Source organism: Rhinoderma darwinii, chromosome 3 (assembly GCF_050947455.1).
Source record: "Rhinoderma darwinii isolate aRhiDar2 chromosome 3, aRhiDar2.hap1, whole genome shotgun sequence".
NCBI lineage: Eukaryota > Metazoa > Chordata > Amphibia > Anura > Rhinodermatidae > Rhinoderma > Rhinoderma darwinii.
Genome location: NC_134689.1, coordinates 238,488,672 through 238,513,128, shown reverse-complemented (window position 1 = coordinate 238,513,128; position 24,457 = coordinate 238,488,672).

Sequence of the window (24,457 nt, the reverse complement as noted above, 5' to 3'; positions counted from 1 at the left end):
CGCAAACTTTGTACAATTTCACCCCATATCTGGCTCGTTTGGAAGGGATGAATTGACGAAAGGAAAGACGCCCTTTGAAGCTCATGAGCGATTCATCTACTGACAATTTTTTGTCAGGGGTGTACAACTTTAAAAATAAATCATTTAGAAGGGTGATTAATGGCCTTAATTTATTAAGCCGATCATAAGCTGGGTCACTTCTTGGGGGGACTTGGGAATTATCAGTAAAATGCATGAATCGCATTAGGGCCTCATAGCGGTTTCTGGACATCACTGCTGCAAATACAGGGGTAGCGTGGACAGCACTACAAGTCCAGTAGGACCGGACAGAGGGTTTTTTAACCAAACCCATATTGAGGGTAATGCCTAAATTTTTTTTTATTTCTGTGACACTTGTGGGGCTCCACATTCTGGAGTACATAGATGCAGGCTTTTGTAGAACAAACTGCCTAGCATACAGATTAGTCTGCTGGACTATCAAGTCTAGGACCGTATCACATATAAATAAATTAAAAAAATTATAGGGGGTCAAATTTTGGACGTCGACACTAATTCCTGGGGTCGCTTCAAATTGGGGTACTTGGGGGGAAAATGATAGTGCAGGATCCCACATCACGGGAGGGACTGCAACACTCGGCCCTGCACTTGACACCTCTACAGCGACTGACGTATCTACCACCATAGGACTATGGGGTTCAGCGGTGGAATTAGAATCGTCACTGTCACTGTCTGGAACAAATTCTGAAGCGGTGTCTGTTTCGCTTTCAGAAGTGTCGGAACATAGCAAGGCGTAGGCTTGCTCCGCGCTGTACATACGCTGAGACATATTTATAGATGTGTATGTATATATATATATATATATATATATATGCCCTATAAGTCCTAACCCTAAAGTAAACCTAAAATCCTAAAAACGACACAAATTATTAATTTTTTTTTTAATATATATATTTTTTTTATATTATTTTTTTTTAATATAACAGACGTAAAATTAATTCTAAACGGCCCTAAACACGAACGCTAAACTAGCCCTAACCCTAAAGTAACGCTAAACTAACGCTAAACTAGCACTAACGCTAAACTAGAACTAACGGTAAACTAGCACTAACGCTAAACTAGCGCTGACGCTAATCTAGCGCTGACGCTAATATAGATTTGATATATTATATATATATATATGTGTGTAATAAGAACTATAATTTTTTTTTCACTTTTTCTTTCTTCACAGCACAGGACTTAGACTGATTTCTCTCTCCTCTCAGAACAACTACAATGGGAGGAGAGAGAAACACAGCCCATGTCCTGGCTGTGTTTTGAAAATAACTGTCAGTGATCTCTGTGATAGGTTTTATCACAGAGATCACCTGATCAGGGACCAGTCACAACGGTCCCTGATTGTTGCTGTGCCAGATGACGACACAGGTAAGTTATGCAAAGCGCACTCGGGCGCCATTTGGGGGGGGGGGGGGAATCGGACCGTGGGGGGGGGGATCGGACCGGGGGGGGGAATCGGACATGAAGGGGAATCGGACGGGGGGGGATCGGACGTGGGAGGGGGGCGCACTATTTACCCGTTCTCTCTCCTCTCTAAGGAGTTATTCCATGAGAGGAGAGAGAAATGGTGATTATCCGCCGGTTTAGCGTGAACGCCGTGAAATAGCGATTCACGGCGATCACGTGACCAGAGACCACTCGTTATGGTCTCTGGTCGTTGCCCCGAACTCTCAGCTACCTCCGGTAGCTGAGAGAACGGAGCCCCGATCTTTAATTTCGGCGCTACTTTAGGCTAATGCGATCACGTTAAAAGGCGTCGCATTAGCCTAAAGCCCATTAGTGAGGAACGTAAAAAGGCGTACTGTTGGTCACTAAGGGGTTAATTACCAAGCAATATTTTACGTTTTTCAATTGTCGAATTCAATGAGCTCTTTTTTTCCGTCAACATAGCTGTATAAGGACTTGTTTTTTTGCGGAACAAGATGTATTTTTTAATAGCACCATTTTGAGGTACATATAATTTATTAATTAACTTTTATTAACTTTTTGGATGGTTAATGGAAAAATAAATAAAAAGATTTTACCATTCTTTTTTTGCGTCTTAAATTTACGTCGTTTACTGTGTGGTATAAATAACATAATAAATTTATTCAGCGGGTCGTTATGATCGCGGCAATGCCAAATTATATATTTCTTTATATTTGACTACTTTACACAGTAAAAACAGTATTTTTTTAAAAAAAAAAGTATTTTTTTTGTGCAGCCATATTTTAAGAGCCATAACTTTTTTCTTTTTCTGCTGACACAGCTGTATGAGAGCACATTTTTTTGTAGAATGACTTGTAGATTTTAATTGTACCATTTTGGAGTACATATGACTTTTTGATCTTTTTTATAAAAATTTTTTGAAGGCAGGATAAACAGAAAACAGCAGTTATGGCATTGTTTTTTTATTTATTTTTTACGGCGTTCACGGTACGGGTTAAATAATGTAATAATTTTATAGTTTGGGTCGTTACGGACACGGTGACATCAAATATGTGTTACCTTTTTTTACTTTGAATTTAGTTTTTTCATAATAAAGCATTTTGTAAGGGGAAAAAGTGGGTTTTTAATTTTTTTTAATTTTTTTCCATGATTTTTATTTATTTATTATAAACTTTATTTAACATTTTTTAAACTTTTCTTTTAGTCCCACTAGCGGACTTTACTATGCAGTCATTTGATATAATGCTTTCATAAAAACCATCGTCACCCCGCGATCGCATGTGTGCTGATGCCCTTCCTTCTAAAACCACTCAGATGCGGCGGTCGCTTTTGCATCTAAGGGGTTAACTGGGCGGGATCGATGCCGATTTAGATCCCGCCTGCTCGAGCAGGTCTGCTCCAAGCTCTCAGCTACCTCTGGTAGTTGAGAGCAGGGAGCTTTTACTCCTCCCTGCTTTATCCTGAAAAGGCTACTGCATCAGAATAAAGACCATTAGTGACCGCCGTAAAAACACCTATGGGCGGTCCCTAACAGGCTAAGGCTCAGCATCAAATCCATGACAAACCACAAGAGTGATTGTAATACAATTTTAGGCCGGGTTTACACGAGCGTGTGCGTTTTGCGCACGCAAAAAACGCGGCATTTTGCGTGCGCAAAAGGCACTTAACAGCTCCATGTGTCATGAGCGTATGATGTGCGGCTGCGTGATTTTCACGCAGCCGCCATCATTATGACACTCCGTTTGGATGTTTGTAAAAAGAAAAGCACATGGTGCTTTTCTGTTTTCATTCATCCTTTCACTGCTGTTGCGCGAATCACGTTTGTCCCACGGAAGTGTGACATGCGTGGTTTTCACGCACCCATTGACTTCAATGGGTGCATGATGCACAAACAGCGCACAAATATAGGACATGTCGTGCGTTTCACGCAGCGGACATACGCTGCGTGAAAATCACGCACCTGTCTGCACGGCTCCATAGACTAATATAGGTCCGTGCGATGCGCGTGAAAATCACGCGCGTTGCACGGACGTATAACACGCTCGTGTAAATGAGCCCTTATAATGGAGTAATTGCAAAGTATTTTAATCGTATAATGGAGCAGACCGTGGAGCTGAATTATAAAATGCCCAAAGGTTATAAAATAAACGTAGTTTAATGTCACTAGAATCGAAATCAAAATAAAACATATTAACATGTCTTAAAATCTTCAAGATACAAGAATACTTATATCTGTCTTATCACAAAACAATTGCCTTTAGGACTTAAAAGCACCATTTTAACAGCAGCCTCCTACTGGTGAGATAGGAAGACTTTCTTTTCTATCTTAAGTTTGAGATATTACTGTTATTAAAAAGCAAATATAGCAAATTATATTATTGCTTGTCTATAATATTGGCATTTCAATTTATTCCAGAATAAAGATGAAGGTATTTAAAATATTTGTGCACAGCAGTTAAATTTGCCGGAAAAAAAAATAGGAAAGCACTGTAGGCCACAATATATATACCTATATATATATATCTCTCTATATATCTATCTATCTATCTATCTATCTATCTATCTATCTATCTATCTATATATATATATATATATATATATATATATATATATATATATATATATATATATATATATATATATAAACAAAATGCACTGGCGGTCGCCGCACATCTATTGCCACATACCTGGAAAAATGCAAATAGTCAGGACAAAAAAACACACACAAGGGTATGTATATGGCAAAAAAATAGACACAGGATATATAACAAAACATATGAATTTATTGAAAACAAATACACCACATGGACATAGTAAAATCACTTAAAAAAAGCAAATACATGCTGAAGCTGGTCTTTCTGCGGAATGCCACCCTGATAAGCGGCCCAACACAGACAACCCCAGCAAAGGACCTACCTAAAGACTCCTCAAATAACAAATACAATGGTATGGACACAGATAGAAATGTATTTGTGTTATATATTCAGTGTCTATAGACTTTTTTGCCATATATATATACCCTTGTGTGTGTTTTTTTGTCCTGACTATATATATATATATATATATATAGATAGATATATATATATATATATATATATATATATATATACAGGGCTGGCCTTAGGGGTGTGCAACCTGTGCCTTTGCACAGGGCGCATCACTCCAGCAGGTGGAAGGGGGCGCTGTGCTGGCTCCCTTCCTCTGCTTTTTTCAGAAGCGCCTGGGTCCGGCGACTCAGCAACCACCTTTCCGCCCAGGCGCCTCTTCACTCAGTAGCGCCGCTACCGCGGCTGCTATCGGCGACACCGGGCATGAGGGTGCCCGCGCCAAGCCCCACCCCATGGCGGCTGCTACAGCGGTAGCGATGGCACTATCTTCCTGTACTGCTATCTACTAGCGCCACTGTAGCTCCCTGAAGGTGCGGAATCCCTGTGTGGTGAGAGATTCCGCTCCTGGAGCGCTCAGCTTGATGTCTCTGTCCATATGTGGATAATGGCATCAGGGGAAACTCCTGAAGTGGAATCCCCGTCCACAGCGTTGCCGACTCTGTGACCAGGGATTCCACTCCAGGAGAAGCTAATGACGTCACTGTCCATAAATGGACACAGATGACAGGAGCTTCTCCTGGAGTGGAATCCCCGGTCACAGAGTCGGCAATGCTGTGGATGGGGATTCTGCTTCAGGAGTTGCCCCTAATGTCACTGTCCATATATGCTATCTACAATGGGGCTGTGGGCTGTGTGGCACCACCTACAAGGGGGCTGTGGGCTGTGTGGCACTACCTACAAGGGGGATGTGGGCTGTGTGGCACTACCAACAAGGGGGCTGTGGGCTGTGTTGCACTTCCAACTAGGGTGTAGTGTGGCACTACCAACAAGGGGGCTTTATGGCACTACCAACAAGGGGCTTATGTGGCACTACCTACAAGGGGACTGTGTGGCATAACCTACAAGGGGGCTGTGTGGCACTACCTACAAGGGGGCTGTGTGGCACTCCCTACCAGGGGGCTGTGTGGTACTCCCTACCAAAGGGCTGTGTGGCACTACCTACCAGGGTACTGTGTGGCACTACCTACTGGGGTGCTGTGTGGCACTACCCACAGGGGGCTGTGTGGCACTACCTACAGGGGGCTGTGTGGCACTCTCTACAGGGGGCTGTGTGGCACTCTCTACAGGGGGCTGTGTGTGGCGCTATCTACAAGTGGGCTGTGTGGCACTCTCTACAGGTGGCTGTGTGCCACTATCTACAAGGAGGCTGTGTGGCGCTATGTACAAGGGGGCTGTGTGGCGCTATGTACAAGGGGGCTGTGTGGCGCTATCTACAAGGGGGCTGTGTGGCGCTATTTATAAGGGGGCTGTGTGGTGCTGTCTACAAGGGGGCTGTGTGGCGCTATCTACAAGGGGGCTGTGTGTTGCACTGTCTACAAGGGGGCTGTGTGGCACTACCTACAAGGGGCTGTGTGGCACTACCTGCAAGGGGGAGTGTGGCACTACCTACAAGGGGGAGTGTGGCACTACCTACAAGGGGCTGTGTGGCACTACCTGCAAGGGACTGTGTGGCACTACCTGCAAGGGGGAGTGTGGCACTACCTACAAGGGGCAGTGTGGCACTATCTACAAGGGGCAGTGTGGCACTACCTACAATGGGCAGTGTGGCCCTACCAACTTAATTGACTACTGTAAAAAGGTATTCCTGGTCTTTGCTATAGGAGTCAATGGATGACATATGCAGCTGTATGGAATTCAGCTGGGTGTGTATTGTATTGTTGGGAGATTTTCCAAGTGTACACACCAGACGTACACTACAGTAGAGCCTATATATATATATATATATATATAAATATATATATAGTGCCAAAAATATTCAAATGAAGCAGAACTCGTGCAATAGAGAGAGAAGAGAACTTGAGCGGATGATGTCTGAATGTGTGGTCCCCACCGTTTATGGCTGGTCACTGTTGGCAATTTATTTAGAGTTCAAAGCACACTTAGCCAGCATATCTACCAGAACATTTTGCAGATACCCCATCTGGTTTTCGCTCATTGGGCCATCATTTTGCATTTAACCGAGCACTAAAGAGCTATTTGACAAAGAAGGAGAGGGATAAATGCTGGCATGACCTTCAAAGTCACCTAACCTAAACTCAATATAGATGGTTTGAAATGACCGGAGAGTGTCGGAAAAGAAACCAACAAGTACTTAGCATATAGGGGAACTCTTTTAAGACTGCAGAATATTCATCCAAGTTGGATACTTAAGTAAGATTATAGAGACATTGCCAAGAGGGTGCTAAGGGGTTATCAATGCAAAGGGTGACTACATTGGAGAGTCTAAAACATAATATCTGTTAAATATTTTTATAATGACTTTACTATACTTCTAAGGCCCTGTTCACATGGAGGATTTTGCAGGTAGAAAAAAAATCTGCCTCAAAATATCTTCAGGAATTAAAAGGCAAATTTTTACCTGCCTGCACTTTGTTGCCGTGTTTTTCGCACCCACGGCTATTGAGGGCCGCGGGCAATAAATGCAGTGAAAATTGCTTTCTCTGCCTCCCATTGATTTCAATGGGAGGTCAGAGGTGGAACGGCGCCAAGAAAGAACATGCCACTTATTTTACCCGCTGCAGAAAAAAACGCCTCCCCCTCCTATTGAAATCAATGGGAGGCGATTCGGATGCTATGTGGCGCTGATTCCGATGCACTTTCCACGTCAAGATCAGCGCCCAAAAAAATCTGTGTGAACTGGGCCTAAATGTAAAGGCCACCGTTTTGTTTATTTAAAAATAAAAACCACACTAATTAAAATATATACATATTTAACCGTAAATCATTTAGAAGCCTCAAAAACGAAATACAAAATAAAATTATAAAATATCAAAGTTTTTTCAGTATTTTGTGTGTTAATGTTTTCTTTATATTACATTTTTAAGGTGCTTTTTCTTTGGATCTTTTCTTTAGCCTTGCTTGTGTTTTTCATAAATCTGCATTGATTTTTTTCCCATGTTCCTGAGAAGTTTGGTGCATGTAATCCAAAACCTATTCATTCATGTTAAGGTTTTGGCTCTGAGGTGGCCAGTCCATTATTCTGAGGACACCAGCTGCTTCTTTGCTTGATAATAACATCTTCACAGCAGTGAGTTTAAGGCCTGATTCACACGAGCGCTGCGCATCTCGGACATGAAAAAGTAGCGTTTTTCATGTCCGAGGTGCATCTGTGCTCAGCGCTGCGGGACACGATGTCTCGCATCCCCCATAGTTGAGAGTCTATGGAGGGATGCGTAATGCGTGAAAAGAACGGACATGTCCTATTTTCGCACAGACCCTTCACACGGTCTGTTGGTCACATTGAATTACATAGGTCCGTGGGACGGCTGCTGTTTCAACGGCCGCCCCACGGACGTTTAACACATTCGTGTGAATCAGGCCTTAGGTTGTGATTTTACTGAAGAATTATATATTTATTTAAACATTTTCCAGAGGGTATTGTATGATGTATTACATTTTGTAGGTGCTTAAGGGCATTCATGATGCCTTCAATTAAAAACGACTCCCCAAATCCAGAAATTGCTATACATCCCCAAATTTGCACTAATCTTCCCCATGCAGTTAGTGATATGGAGACTAGGAGTGTTGTAGATTTGTTTTGAGTCTATTATTGCTAAGGCTGTGTACATGTTGCCTGCTGTTACATCCAAACATTTCATGATTAGTCCATAACACATTATTCCTCATCTTAGATGTCCAGCTTTGGTGTTTTAGTGGAAATGTTCTTTTTTTTTTTCTATTTTCTTTTCTTACTTTTGGCTTCTTGATAGACTAACATCCTTTGAAACCCAGAGTATCTTTTCTCAGTGGGTATTTGAATGGAAGCGTACACATTTTTTTCAGATCTAGGTGAATCCACTTTTATACAACTAGATTTCTTGCCTGATAAGAGCACAGATTGATGATAATAACATGTTGATCTGCGTCAGTCGTTAATACGATCATTCGTCCCCATACAGTTTGCATCTTGTTGGCACCATATTACCTGTTTACACGGGGAGATGTTCTGCCGTCAAAATAACACTTTTTCGGGGGTATAAAAAATTCAGTAAGTGTCGGCTGATCTCTGCTATGTTTACATTGGGCAATGATCGGGAATGAGCGTTCATATGAACACTCGTTTGGCCAATCATCTGCCCTTGTAAAAGGGCATTAAGAGCTTAATTTTCTCCTATTTCTCAAAAAGATAAAAAATGATGTACTGTTTATCTGACGGTGACTGTTTTGGTCCCTATCAGGTCCCGTCTAGTTGTTAAAAGTAACCTGTCATGTGGTACATGGTGTCCAATCTGTGGACAGCATGTTAGAAAACAGGAGGAGCAGAGCAGACTGATTGACAACCATGCACACTGATACAGGGAGGGCCATCAATCACTGGACTCAAGGCACATTCAGACATGGCGGAATTGCTGTTGAATTCTGCTGCGGACAGTCCGCAGTGGAATTCTCCGGCAGCCGTTTTTTACGTTTGTTTCTATACATTTTTAGGAAAGTTAGTTCAGACATTGCAGAAAATAACTGTGTGAAAATTAGGCTGCGGTGCAGAATTTTCCCTCCGCAGCATGATCTTTCCGTTGCGGAGAAGAAGCGGAATTTCACTGCGTATTTCAGCCTTTGCAATGCAAAACCTGAAATCTGTGGCAAGTCCGCTGTGATATCTGCAACGTCTGAATTACCTGTCAAATATGCAAATGTTGGTGCAGATTCGTTGCGTAATTGCCCCAAATCTGCACCAACATTTGCAGCGGAAAAATTCTGCCACGTCTGAACGTGCCCTTAAGCAGAGAGTGAGCAGGGATTTACAGCAAAATACAGGCTATCCTGAATCTTTTCCCATAAAGGTATATATCATACTGCTGAGCTCCTCGTGCTCTATAACATGCTGCCCACAGATCAGACAGCATGTACCACATGACAGGTTCCCTTTTAGGGTATGTTCACACGGCCAAATTTCAGACGTATACGAGGCGTATTTTGCCTCGTTTTACGTCTGGAAATACGTCTCAAATACGTCGGCAAACATCTGCCCATTCATTTGAATGGGTTTGCCGACGTACTGTGCAGACGACCTGTTATTTACGCGTCGTCGTTTGACAGCTGTCAAACGACGACGCGTAAAAATACAGCCTCGTCAAAAGAAGTGCAGGACACTTCTTTGGACGTTTTTGGAGCTGTTTTCTCATAGACTCCAATGAAAACAGCTCCAAAAACGGACGTAAAAAACGCCGCGAAAACGGCGTGAAAACGCCGCGAAAAATTCGAGTTGGTAAAAAAACTTCAGAAAAGCAGGGTCTGTTTTCCCTTGAAAACAGCTCTGGATTTTCAGACGTTTTTGTTGACTACGTGTGAACATACCCCAAAACGTCTGAAAATCCAGAGCTGTTTTCAAGGGAAAACAGACCCTGCTTTTCAGACGTTTTTTTACCAACTCGCATTTTTACCAACTCGTTTTTTTACCAACTCGTTTTTGGAGCTGTTTTCATTGGAGTCTATGAGAAAACAGCTCCAAAAACGTCTGAAAGAAGTGTCCTGCACTTCTTTTGACGAGGCTGTATTTTTACAGCTGTCAAACGACGACGCGTAAATAACAGGTCGTCTGCACAGTACGTCGGCAAACCCATTCAAATGAATGGGCAGATGTTTGCCGACGTATTGGAGCCGTATTTTCAGACGTAAAACGAGGCATAATACGCCTCGTATACGTCTGAAATTTGGCCGTGTGAACATACCCTAAGAGTAAATTTTTTGCTCCAGTTTTGGAAAGTTCTTTGTATCTCTACTATACTCTATGGAGTGTTGGAGGATTATGTTTAATTTTTTTTTTACACAGAAAACTGATAATTTGTATTTATTAGTTGTTTTGACTTGAAATTAAATACAATAAAGGGTAGTTTCAAACTTTTGCATAGTGTTTACATGTATTAAAATATATACCTAGTGAGGCACTTCAATGTTCTTGTCACTCACTGTGTAATGATGTCATTATTTTGCATGTCATGAGGCCTGTGCGTTGAAGTCATTCTGCATCCAGTGATCAGCCAGGCCAGAATCTGGCTCCCATTAAAGTTGACAATAAAGTGAAGAGTGATGGATTTCAGATATTTCAGATAATGGTTACTGCACTTAAACTTTACCTTGTGGTGTACTTTCTAGGTGGTGGGCTGGGGTCTACCTTACCATGCTGGGCTCTTAGGCCCCATGCACACAACCGTATTTTCTCCCTCCCGTAAATACTGGCCGTAAATACGGGTCCTTTGTCACACGGTTTTAACCCATATTTAACCCCTTAGTGACCAGCCCATTTTAGGCCCTAATGACCAAGCTATTTTATTCGTTTTTCTATAGTCGCATTCAAAGAGCTATAACTTTTTTATTTTTCGTCTACATAGCTGTATGAGGACTTGTTTTTTGCGGGATTAGTTGTACTTTTTAATAGCACCATTTTAGGGTACATATAATTTTTTTATTAACTTTTATTAACTTTGTTTGGGAGAATTATAAAAAAAAACTGAAATTCCATCATTGTTCTATGCGTTTTTAAATTGGCGCCGTTCACTGTGTGGCATAAATAACATGTTACCTTTATTCTATGGGTCGGTACAATTACGGCGATACCACATATGTAGAGGTTTTTTATGTTTTACGACTTTTGCACAATAAAAACACTTTTGAACTAAAATTATTTGTTTTTGCATCGTCGCTTTCCAAGAGCCGTAACGTTTTTATTATTCCATCAATGTAGTGATTTTTTGGCTTGTTTTCTGCGGGACGAGACATGGTTTTGATTGGTACAGTTTTGGGGTGCATGGGACTTATTGATTCATTTTTATTATGACTTTTTTGGGGGGCAATGGAAAAAAATTGCAATTTCGCCAATGTTTTTTCGTTTTTTTTTTTACAGTGTTCACCTTGCGGTTTAAATTACATTAACTTTATTACTGGCGTCATTACGGTCGCGGCGATACCATATATGTGTACTTTTATTTATTTTTTACACTTTTACTAAATAAAACCACTTTTTATGGGAAAAAATGGTTTTATTTTTTTTTTTACTGTAATTTTGATTAATAATCTTTATTTCACATTTATTATTTATTTCATTAGTCCCACTAGGGGAATTTACTGTGCGATCTTCAGATCGCTGCTATAATGCTTTGGTATACTTCGTATACCAGAGCATTATTGCCTGTCAGTGTAAATCTGACAGGCAATCTGTTAGGACGTGCCTCCGGCGCGTCCTAACAGGCATATGTCCAGGGCAGACCTGGGGGCTTTTATCAAGTCCCCGGCTGCCATGACAAACCATCGGAGACCCGCGATTGCATTTGCGTGCCGCCGATGGGTGACAGAGGGAGCTGACTCCCTCTGTAAACAAGTTAAATGCAGCGGTCGCTATTGACGGCGGCATTTAACGAGTTAAACGGCCGCGATCTAACTAAACTTCGATCCCGGGCATTGGAGCAGGAGCTCAGCTGTCATCAGACAGCTGAGCCCCGGCTCCAGCCTGCACGGGAGACCCGTGCAGGACTTAGACTAGGCTCACGCGAAAAGGTGTCAGCCTAGCCTAAGGCCCCTTAGTGACGAACGTGAAAAGGCGTATTGTTGGTCACTAAGGGGTTAACCCGTATTTATGAACCCGTGCCCGTAAATAACGGTCTGTTGCCATCCGTATTTCACTTTTATTTACGGACCCGTAAAAAAAGGGGGGGCTGGAAATTATGTCACAATCATGTCCAAATCCCTTAAAAGGGTCACATGATCACTCAGACGCCATTTTCTCTGCTTCTCTTTATTCAAAAATGTTAATCCCCTGATGTCGCCTAGCAACGCTCCCGTAATTATGGGTGCACACACGTAGCCACCCGTAATTATGGGAGCCCCATAGACTTCTATGGGCCTACCCGTGCCGTAATTATGGCCTGAAATAGGACATGTTCTATATTTTTCAACGGCCGAGGCACCTTCCCGTACGCAAACGGGAAGGTACCCGTGGCTAAAAGACGTCTATGGGCCCGTTATTACGGGCGTTTTTACGGTCGTGTACATGGGGCCTTAGGCAGTGCCCAAATATTCATGTAATGGAGCTCATTTGGTACTCTGTATGCAAAGCTGGTGGTTCATGCATAAAATTATGTATCAATATACATATATAGAATCCCGGTTTTCATTCAAAGCCTTTCTCAAACCAGTTACTGACGCCATGTGCTAAGCAAACTTAAAGGACCACAAGCTGATGCACAGAAAAATTATGTTATGTTGCTAAGAAACAGTGACGCAACCACATAAGTAACAAACATTTATAAACAGGAGTATAACAGAAATACCAACATTATTACACATACTAGTAAATGGCAAAGAATGATGGACAATTCTGCAGATCAATGTTTTCTCAATTGAGTGGCCAAAGTGTAAATGTTTTAAAGTGTGTACCTAATGTACTTCAAGTTGTTTCAAAAGTAAAAGACAATTCCCATCTCCCCTGGGTGTTGTATCTGCTTATTAATTTGAATGCATTTTTGTGACACAACATGACTGTAATATGCAAGAAGCGGGCGGTAAAGATGCCAGTGACAGTAATGGCAGTTAACTCTGTTTTTACTTGAATGTATGCAGCAAACAAACTGAAACAGTATAACAGTAAACAGTATAACTACATAAAACAACAATGGCATGCATATGAATTTTAAATATGTGCTAAAACAGTCTTTATGTGGCAATGACTGCACGAGGTGATAGTCCAGCTATGGTTACATACAGCCAACTGTGCAGCACATGCTTGGGACAAATCTGGTAATGACTGAAGTCTATATCTCCATTTTAATAGTTGCTCCATACACCAGGTGCCTTTTCCCTTTGGCCTCTTCGCTGCAGACTAGCTTGGGGCTATGGTTAATTTTCCCCAGGTACCCACACTCACGGTGATTTCTTCTGATGCCTCATGGTTTTGGCCATTTTCCCCTCTGTGATGCAACCTCTATGACAGTACGGTTCTCTCCCTGCAAAGCAGTTCTTCTAGCAGCCAGCCCCTCTCTGAATACAGCAGCTTCTGTGGCAGGCCAGTTCTCTCTCTGTTTTGCAGCTCTCATGGCAGCCAGTACCTCTCTATCTGAACACACTCTGCACACACATCTGTCCTCAGAAACCACTCTGTCACACCTGTCCAGGCAGAATCTCCTTCCCTGGCCATCCCGTATATGCTCTGGCATCCTCTGTTGTATGATGCCGGTACACAGAAGTTACAGCAGAATCTTTGTCTGTTACATGACCACAACATAAAAAATGATAGGTTAATAGAAGCAATAAATTGCTACACTTACAAACTTAGGAGTTTATCTCTGATCTTTAACAACAGATTAATGAGTATTTGTCTTAAATTGTTCCATCATTAGGTATGATCTTGTTAAAATATCCCAATGTTGTCTAAGGGTACCCTGTATGTGGTATGCCTCTAACATTTCAAAAACCGGGAAGTATGTATTTCCTGTTTTTAACATAATCCCAATATGATTATTTAGCTTTTTCTTATTTTCCTTTTTTTCCCTTTAGATGCAGCAATGGGTGCTTGGAATGAATCAGATTATATTATCTGTGGACCAAAACTTTGGTTCCAATCAGCAGCGTACACTTCTCTTCACTCCAGCCCAGTGTGAATCACAATCCAGCGTGATCTCAGCTAGAATCACGAGATCACACTGTGACATCACTTACTCCCGCAGGTCCTTCACCGGAGCGATGGAAAACGGACCAGACATCAAGTCCAGCCATGCCAGGACACAAGATTATTCATTTGAATAATCTTGTGTTGTAATAAGCTCATGTTGTTGTTTTTTCTATCATTCACACAAGTAGTCATCTTAATTTCAGTAAGCGGTAATTCTTGTGGTCTGTTCTCACTCCATTCCGTCTTACTCTTAATTAGATATAGTAGAATGGAGGTGAGGAGGATAATCGTCCTGGCACGGCTGGAGGCAATATCTGGTCTGTCTTCCGTCGCTCCGATGAGGGACCTGCGGGGGTAAGTGACGTCACAGTGTGATATTGCGATTCTAGCTGAGATCACGCTGGGCTGTGAATCACGCTGGGCTGGAGTGAAGAGAAGTGTATGATGCTGATTGGTCAGCGTCATACAGTTTTCTATACAACGCCCACATGGTGAAAAGAAAAAAAATGCCCAGTTGGCCATTAAGAGAAAATTAGCATAATTATAAAAAAAAGAATATAACTTTGGAAATAATAAACATTTTTTTAAACAAAAAATACAGGAGTTATTGACATTAAAGCACCTATTAGATTAGGTAGGAGATGGGGAAGTGATGAACTGGTGACAGAGCCTCCATAACATAATTTGAATAATCTTGTGTTTTAATAAGCTCATGTTTTGTTTTTTTTTCTATCATTCACACAAGTAGTCTTCTTCATTTCAGTAAGCGGTAATTCTTGTGGTCTGTTCTCACTCCATTCCTTCTTACTCTTAATTAGAGATTGTAGGATCCATATGTCATGTTCCACATTCACAGTGAATCAGAGTGATTTTCATTTTAGAGAATCAATAGAGCAGAGAATTTTTCAAGATGTGCTCATCTACAGAGACGAAAGAATCAATTTACCAAGTTTGAGATCCTCAGCAAATCAGAGTGATTTGCTGTTTCGAGAATCAATAGAGAAGAGAATATATAAAGATTTGCTCATCTCTTCTCATGATTATTTTCTTTAAATAAAATGTAAACCGCTTCCACTATTTTCCTACTTCCACTTGCTGTTCAATAGGTGCTATACAGTAGTTGTACTGATGTGAGAGGCATGTGTACATGTATACACTTCTGTGAACTTGATACAGTGTGTAGTATGTAGGAAGATATCCAATATGTTCAAAACTTTATTATAGTTGGCTATTTATTCTTCTAAATTTCTAAATCCAGTTACATTGTATTGAGATTGCCATATCTCACACTCTTTCCAAATTCACCATCGGATTTTCCAATCTCAGACACCTATCAGTATATTTTACCCCGCAAACATGGGTGGAAAATACAAACTTCATGCAGATGTTGCCCTTGGTTGAAATTGAGCCTACTACCCCCTTGCTGTAAGGCAACAGTGTTAGGGCGGGTTCACACGTGGCGGAATTTCACTTAAATTCCGCTGCGGACACTCCGCAGCGTTAATCCGCAGCGGTGCCGTTTGTCCATTGACTTACACTTTAATTTAGCAGTGTTCGTTTAGACGAGGCGTAAAATTCCGCTGCGGAGCATAGGCTGCGGAGCGGAATTTGGTGTCCGCAGCATGCTCTGTCTGTTGCGGAGCAGTGGCGGACTCATGGCGGAATTTCTCCATTGACTTCAATGGAGAGTCAAAATTCCGCAATGAAGTCCGCAGATCTTATGTGTGCTGCGGAGCGTATTGTTTTTACTACCATGACATTTCTTCATTCTGGCTGGACCTATGTATTTCTAGGTCTACAGCCAGACTGAGGAAGTCAATGGGGCTCCCGTAATGACGGGAGCGTTGCTAGGAGACGTCTGTAAATAGTCACTGTCCAGGGTGCTGAAAGAGTTAAGCGATCGGCAGTAACTGTTTCTGCACCCGGGACAGTGACTACCGATCTCAATATACATGTATCTGTAAAAAACATATAAGTTCATACTTACCGAGAACTCCCTGCGTCTGTCTCCAGTCCGGCCTCCCAGGATGACGTTTCAGTCTAAGTGACGGCTGCAGCCAATCACAGGCCAAGCACAGGCTGCAGCGGTCACATGGACTGGTGCGTCATCCAGGGAGGTCGGGCTGGATGCCGAAAGAGGGACGCGTCACCAAGACAACGGCCGGTAAGTATGAAATTCTTTTACTTTCCCTAGGGAAAGTGCTGTCCCTTCTCTCTATCCTGCACTGATAGGGAGAAGGGAAGCACTTTTCCCGCAGTCCGCAGCAGCTAGTCCGCATCAATTTTCTGCACATTTTGTGCAGATCCGCAGCAGAATCTGCAACGCAGATTCTGTGCGGCATTGATGCGGACAGTTGCGGAGGAAATCCGCCACGTGTGGTCATGCCCTTACAACTGAGCCACAATGTTAGCTGTATAATGAATGTCGTTTCCTACTTGTTTATACTATACAGTGAAGGAAATAAGTATTTGATCCCTTGCTGTTTTGGAAGTTTGCCCACTGTCAAAGACATGAACAGTCTAGAATTTTTAGGCTAGGTTAATTTTACCAGTGAGATATAGATTATATAAAAAAAAAACAGAAAATCACATTGTCAAAATTATATATATGTATTTGCATTGTGCACAGAGAAATAAGTATTTTATAAAGATCTAAGCAGTTAATTATACTCTAAGGGGGTGATTTATCAACCTTTGACTGGGGTAGAAAAGTTGCAAATTGCGATGCAAATTGCGACTTTTGGCCTTTTTGCGCTCCACCCTCGCCAATTTTGTGGAAAGGGGGCGTAGCTTCTGAGAAAGGGGCTTAGCTACCGTAGCCAAATTTATTATCATTTAACGCTAGAAAACTGGCTGAAATTGTAGCTGAAATCTATGCCGTGGTCATGATGCCACAATTGTGTTGCGCGGCCTGGCCTGGCCGAAAGATGCAACAAATTTACTAAGAGGCTTTTGCCTCTTAATAAATGTGTCGGAATGTACACCAAATTTTCAGTCTATTAGGACTGGCCTATGAATGAAACGCTAGTCTTAATAAATTCCCCCCTATACTGTACATTTATAATTTGCTTCGGTTTCGTTTGACAGATTTTTGTTGTCTATATTAGTTTTTTATACTTTTGCTCACTTATAATACATTGTGTAGTTAAAAAACTTATCCCGTTAAAGCAATTCTAATCCTATTGGCAGATTTACAATAAGGCTTTTGGAGCAAAGCACTGGTGGAAAACTCTGACCTTAACTTGCAAGTGCAGCTCCCTGGAAGCCTTTCCTTAGAACTCAGTAGTAGAGGTGTGGATAACATGCAATGAATTGACTTTTCCTACTGGGAAAATTATGTCTTACAACTATCGAAAAGATGCCTGCTTGTTGTATAAAAATGCCCCTTTACAGTTTAAATGCATTGTTTGAAAAATAGAATCACGAAATTGCTGAAATAACACTTGTATTATTTCGATGCATTAGTAGCTATTATTACACATTCCATCTCTTTGTATAGTAAGTTACCATTAATATTCCATCTACATTTTTGTACTGTTAATACCCATTGTGGGTTTACTGGAATAATCGAATTCAAGGTCTTTCTGCAAGTTTCTTTTTGCATTAGAACGGATTGTAAAATAATATTAGCCACATCCACGAGCAGATTTATTTTACACCCACTTAGCTCATTTGCCTGACCAAGATAGCAAATATCTGAAACTGTTACTTTTTATATAACAAAGCGCAATTACATGAGAAAATAATTTTTCTAAACAAGATAATTAAGACTGTTGAACACATATTTAAACTGTGCATAATGCGACATAATATTTAGTTATTCAAAATAATTTTAGGGTGCAAGACAACGCATTCATATGTATGTGTGAATATAAATATTTTTTTATGTAAGGGTAATCACTATGCTAATTTTAACATTTTCAAGAATACTTTGTGTGCTAAATAGGTCAATAACGTCAGAATATTTTTAAAAGGACAACTTTTTTCATGAATTAATCTCACTTGTTTTAAACCATGTGCCTGATGTGTACCCTCCAAGGCAAGGTAAATGTATATTGTGCAGCTTTCTTCCTTAGGATTATATTCAGGCATCTTTCCCATCTCCAAAAGTTGTGATATGTTTTCAGGCATTAATGTATCTATTTATGGTCTTTTTTTTTGTGGTCTGTGTTTCCTCCACCGGTATTTTCCAAAAACACGAAGCAGATTTAGGAAGTTCTGGTTTGGAAAGATTTTTTTTTCTCTTTTTAAGTCTAAAACTCATTTTTAGCTATATTAAATATATTGACAAAAGGCTGGCCACAAATATAGCTGTATTAAAAAAAGCTGCGTGTGTGGGGTCTACTCATAACCGGCCTCTAAATGTCATATAAAGGGGGCCAAGAGACACATTTGAGGCCCTAACAATATGTCTTGTTGATCAGCCCTGCTCTTAAGGCCTTATTCACACAAACGTATTTAACGTCCGTGATACGCGCGTGAAAATCACGCGCGTCGCATGGACCTATGTTAGTCAATGGGGCCGTTCAGACATTCCGTGATTTTCACACAGAGTGTGTCCGCTGCGTAAAACTCACGACATGTCCTATACTTGGGCGTTTTTTGCGCATCGCGCACCCATTGAAGTCAATGGGTGCGTGAAAATCACGCGCAGCACACGGAAGCAGTTCCGTGTGTCGCGCGTGATTCGCGCAACAGTAGATAACGAAATTGAAAAAATAAAAGCACTTCCTTCATTTATTTTTCTAAACAGCAAAACCGCATGTCATATGGATTGCATATGCGTGAAAATCACGCAGCCACGCACCATTCACTGATGACACACGGAACTGCAACGCGCGAAAAACACTGCGTTTTTTTGCGTGCGCAAAACGCACACATTCATGTGAATAAGGCCTAACTAACAGAATTTTGATTGGGGAACAAGAATGGAGCACTATGGACAAACAGCAAATGCAATACAAAATGCATTTTGTAAACCCAAATACGCACACTTTTCATGAAGCTGCTGTATATTATGTGCCACAAAATTATTATCTGTTCCGTAAAACTTTAGGCCGGATTCACACGAGCGTGTTCGGTCTGTGATATACGGTCCGCATGTCGGCCGCAATTCCCGGACTGAACACACCGCAGGGAGCCGGGCTCCTAGTATCATCGTTATCTATGACGCTAGGAGTCCCTGCCTCTCCGTGGAACTACTGTCCCGTACTGTAATCATGTTTTGAGTACGGGACAGTTTTCCCGAAGTGGGGCAGGAACTCATAGCGTCATAGATAACTATGATGCTAGGAGCCGGGCTCCCTGCAATGTGTTCGGTCCGGGAAATGCGGCCGACATGCAGACCGTATATCACAGACCAAACACGCTCATCTGTGGGAGGCCTTATGTTGTGGCATTTACAATATAGTACCATTTGCCATAAGACTATATTTCTGTCAAAAAACTTTAACTGCATTTGTATCACAAAATAACTAATAAATAATATTTAATGCACTAAAACTGTATTCTGTATTAGAGACTAAGGCTGGGTTCACACGACCTATTTTCAGACGTAAACGAGGCGTATTATGCCTCGTTTTACATCTGAAAATAGGGCTACAATCCGTCGGCAAACATCTGCCCATTCATTTGAATGGGTTTGCCGACGTACTGTGCAGACGACCTGTCATTTACGCGTCGTCGTTTGACAGCTGTCAAACGACGACGCGTAAAAATACAGCCTCGTCAAAAGAAGTGCAGGACACTTCTTTCAGACGTAATTTGAGCCGTTCTTCATTGAACTCAATGAAGCACAGCTCAAAATTTACGGCTGTCAGAGAAGCCTCGCAAAATGCGAGGAGGAGCATTTACGTCTGAAACGAGGCAGCTGTTTTCTCCTGAAAACAGTCTGTCTTTTCAGACGTAAATGCTTGCTATCGTGTGCACATACCCTAATAGTTTGTGCCACAAAATCAGATTTTTCTTTTTGTGCATACTAGTTTTTGTCCTAAATTCGTAAAATGTTATGGTCTGTGTTTTTTTTTAATGCCAATCTACACAAATCGCACTCAGGGATCTCATTTGCCTCTATTTTGTGGACAGCAATTGGAGAAATGACTTGACTTCTTTACTACAGAGCTGATTTGTCATAGAGGTGCTGTCAGTTGAAATAGCAGTAGTCATTTACATAGGACAAGCCAAGGAATAAAAAAGTGTAAGAATCAAAGACACATGTGTTTGAGAAACCCTCAGATCAGTGATGTATCCGCTCTCTTTTTATGATCCCTTCCCAGCATTTTATTGCTAAAGAGGTTTTCTGGCCTTTCCATTTGGCTAATTGTTATCCATAAAGAAAATCAGTTATGTGATACAGTACAATCTAATCTCTTTATGGACTACCATGATTTATAAGTACACCAGTAACTCACTAGTGGGGTAGCCACAGGGAATACCACTAATCCCCACTTACAGGCCCCTGACTGCACCACTGCCCACCAGTCACAGAATGCTGATTGTACTGTACCAATGACCAGCAGTTACAAGCCAATGAACATGCCATTGATCATCACTATAAGAAACTGAACTAAAGACGTCCCTCCCATGTAAATGTTGTTTTTTTTAACATATGTGTACATATACATATTTGATCTTCATTCAAATAATATATAAAGATAAAGATGATGTAATTGAACGAGAAACAATAACAAATTAAGTTTTATTTTTAACAAATATCTTTTTATTGAAAAAAATGGGAAAAAACATTGAAACAGCAATTTCCCCAAATAGAATAATGTAAGTTTTTGAAGACCCACAGGGGTATGACAAAAAGCACTTGAATTATAAATCATCGTGTGAGCAGAGTCAAATAAGAAAAGGTCTGATAATAGCTGTTCAATGTTGAAAACATAATAATCTTACAGGGAATGTGTCGCTAGAAATTATTATTATTTTTTTCAGTTAAACAATTAGTATTTAAGTGATTACACATTGTTTTAATTTTTTTAATTTTTTCACAAGTCAGGAAATATTATAAATTAGATTCTAATTTATAACATTTCCATGTGCTGGGCACTAGAGGGAGCAGTTCCCAAAATTGCAGCATGGTCACTGTGGTAAAGCAACCTCATTGATTTACTGTATGCTGCAAATTTGGAGTGGACACACTCTCCTCTAGTGTCCTCACACAATCCCCCCTCCATTCTTCTGGCTAGTGCCAGGAGAAGGAATGGTTTGAAACATTTCTAAGTGACCCTAAACTTTTGAACGGTAGTGTGTATATATATATATATATATACACATATACAGTTAGGTCCAGAATTATTTGGACAGTGACAGTGAGTTTTGGCATTTTAGCCGTTTACCAAAACATATTAAATATACAGCTATATGATCAGTATGGACTTAAAGTGCGGACCTTTAATTAATTCACATCCTAATTTGAGGAAGGGTTTAGGAATTACAACTCTTTAATATGTAGCTGCATCTTTTAAAAGGGACCAAGGGCAATTGGACAATTATCCCAAAATGTATTTAATGGGCTGCATGGGATATTCCCTCATTAATCCATCATCAATTAAGCAGGTAAATGGTCTGGAGTTGATTCCAGGTGTGGCATTTGCATTTGGAAGCTGTTGCTGTGAACCCACAACATGAGGTCAAAGGAGCTCTCAATGCAAGTGAAACAGACCATCGTTAGGCTGAAAAAAATAAGAAATCCATCAGAGAGATAGCAGAAATGTTAGGAGTGGCCAAATAAACAGTTTTGTACATTCTTGAAAAAAAGAACGCACTGGTGATCTCGTGAATTCGAAAAGGCCTGGACGTCCACGGAAGACAACAGTGGTGGATGATCGCAGAATCCTTTCCATGGTGAAGGAAAACCCCTTCACAACATCTAACCAAGTGAAGAACACTCTCCTGGAAGTAGGTGTATCAGTATCTAAGTCTACCATAAAGAGAAGACTTCATGAGAGCAAATACAGTGGGTTCATCATAAGGTGCAAACCATTAATCAGCCTCAAAAATAGAAAGGCCAGATTAGACTTTGCCAAACAACATCGAAAGAAGCCAACCCAGTTCTGGAACAGCATTCCTTGGACAGATGAAACTAAGATCAACCTGTACCAGAATGATGGGAGGAAGAAAGTCTTGGAACAGCTCATGATCCAAAGCACACCACAACCTCTGTAAAACATGGCGGGGTCGGTGTGATGGCATGGGCATGTATGGCTGCCAAAGGCACTGGGTCACTAGTGTTTATTGATGATGTGACTGAAGACAGAAGCAGCCGGATGAATTCTGAAGTGTTCAGGGATATACTTTCTGCTGAGATTCACAATGACTCAAAACATACTGCGGAAGCAACCCAGGAGTTTTTAAGGCAAAGAAGTGGAATATTCTGCAATGGCCAAGTCAATCACTAGATATCAACCCGATCGAGCATGCATTTCACTTGCTTAAGACAAAACTTAAGGCAGAAAGACCCACAAACAAGCAACAACTGAAGACAGCTGCAGTAAAGGCCTGGCAAAGCATCACAAAGGAGGAAACCCAGCGTTTATTGATGTCCATGGTTTTCTGACTTCAGGCAGTTATTGCCTACAAAGAATTCTCTACAAAATATGAAAAAAAAACATTTTATTTATGCTAATGTTAATTTGTCCAATTACTTCTGAGCCCCTGAAATGAGGAGACTGTGTAGAAAAATTGTTGCAATTCCTAAACGTTTCACAGGATATTTTTGTTCAACCCCTTGAAATAAACCTGAAAGTTTACACTTCAATTGCATCTCAGTTGTTTGGAGGAACATGTCTTATTGACATAGCAGCAGCTATATGTGGCCAAAAACCATGCGGTGGGTGGGGATTACAATTTTATAGTTAATAGCTGTTATTTTGCAAGTAGTACTGCAGTTTTAATATCACTATTAAGAATTACATTTCTGCCTCAAAAAAATTAATAAAAGTTAAATAATACATTAAATGTACCCTAAAACGGTGGCAATAAAAACTACAACTCATCCCTCAAACAACAAGCTATCATACAGCTATGTCAATGTTGAAAACAATTAAAAAAGTAGCTTGGTCCTGAAAGCTCACACATAGATCATTTATAAGATTTGATTTAAATGTCAACAATTGTAAAGAATACAAATTATTTTAATTCCACCACAGCTAATATTGAAGAGGAGCTGTCATTTCTCCTGGCATGCCTATTTTAGTGAATACTTGAATTCCACATATAATAAGAATTCTGGAGCATCTTTTATCTGCATTGCATTGTGCTGTTCCTCTGTTATTCCTGCTTGAGATTTATGAATAAATTGATAATTGGGTATTAGCATTCCCCCTCAAAGTGGCGCGTCCCTACCCAGTTTCACTCACTCAGCACTAATTGGGCAATGCCAGAGTGTGCAGTGACCCCCCCCCCCCCCAATGCTGGCTACAATAGAAAGATGTCAGTACACACAGTGTATTGCAGCTTGCTGCATTTTGGTCTGCGTGGCTGCAAACCGGTCAGCGTGCCCATGCTGACCCCTGCCCACCGCTAAAAGCGCCTACAATGGACACTGAGTTTTAGAACTGGACCATGGAGGGAGTCATGGAAGTAGGCAGCCTGGTCTGATAAATCATATTTTCTCTTACATCATGTGAATGGCCGGGTGCGTGTGCATTACTTACCTAGGGAAAAGATGGCACCAGGATGTACTATGGGAAATAGGCATGTTTTACAGAGGATGTGGTGTGCTTTGGATCATGAGCAGTTCCAAGCCTTCTCCATACTTTCTTCCTCCCATCATTCTGGCACAGGTGGATTTTAGTTTCATCTGTCCAAGGAATGCTGTTCCAGAACCTGGCTGGCTTCTATAGATGTTGTTTGGCAAAGTCTAATCTGGCCTTTCTATTTTTGAGGCTGATTAATGGTTTGCACCTTGTGGTGAACCCTCTGTATTTGCTCCCATGAAGTCTTCTCTTTATGGTAGACTTAGATACTGATACACCTACTTCCAGGAGAGTGTTCTTCATTTGGGTATATGTTGTGAAGCTTTTCTTTCTTCATCATGGAAAGGAATCTGCGATCATCCACCACTATTGTCTTCCGTTGACGTCCAGGGCTTTTCGAGTTCGCAAGATCACCAGTGCTCTTTTTTTTTTTTAAGAATGTACCAAACTGTTGATTTGGCCACTTCTAACTTTTGTGCTATCTCTCTGATGGTCGGTTTCACTTGCATTGAGAGCTCCATGTTGTGGGTTCACAGCAACAGCTTCCAAATGCAAATACCACA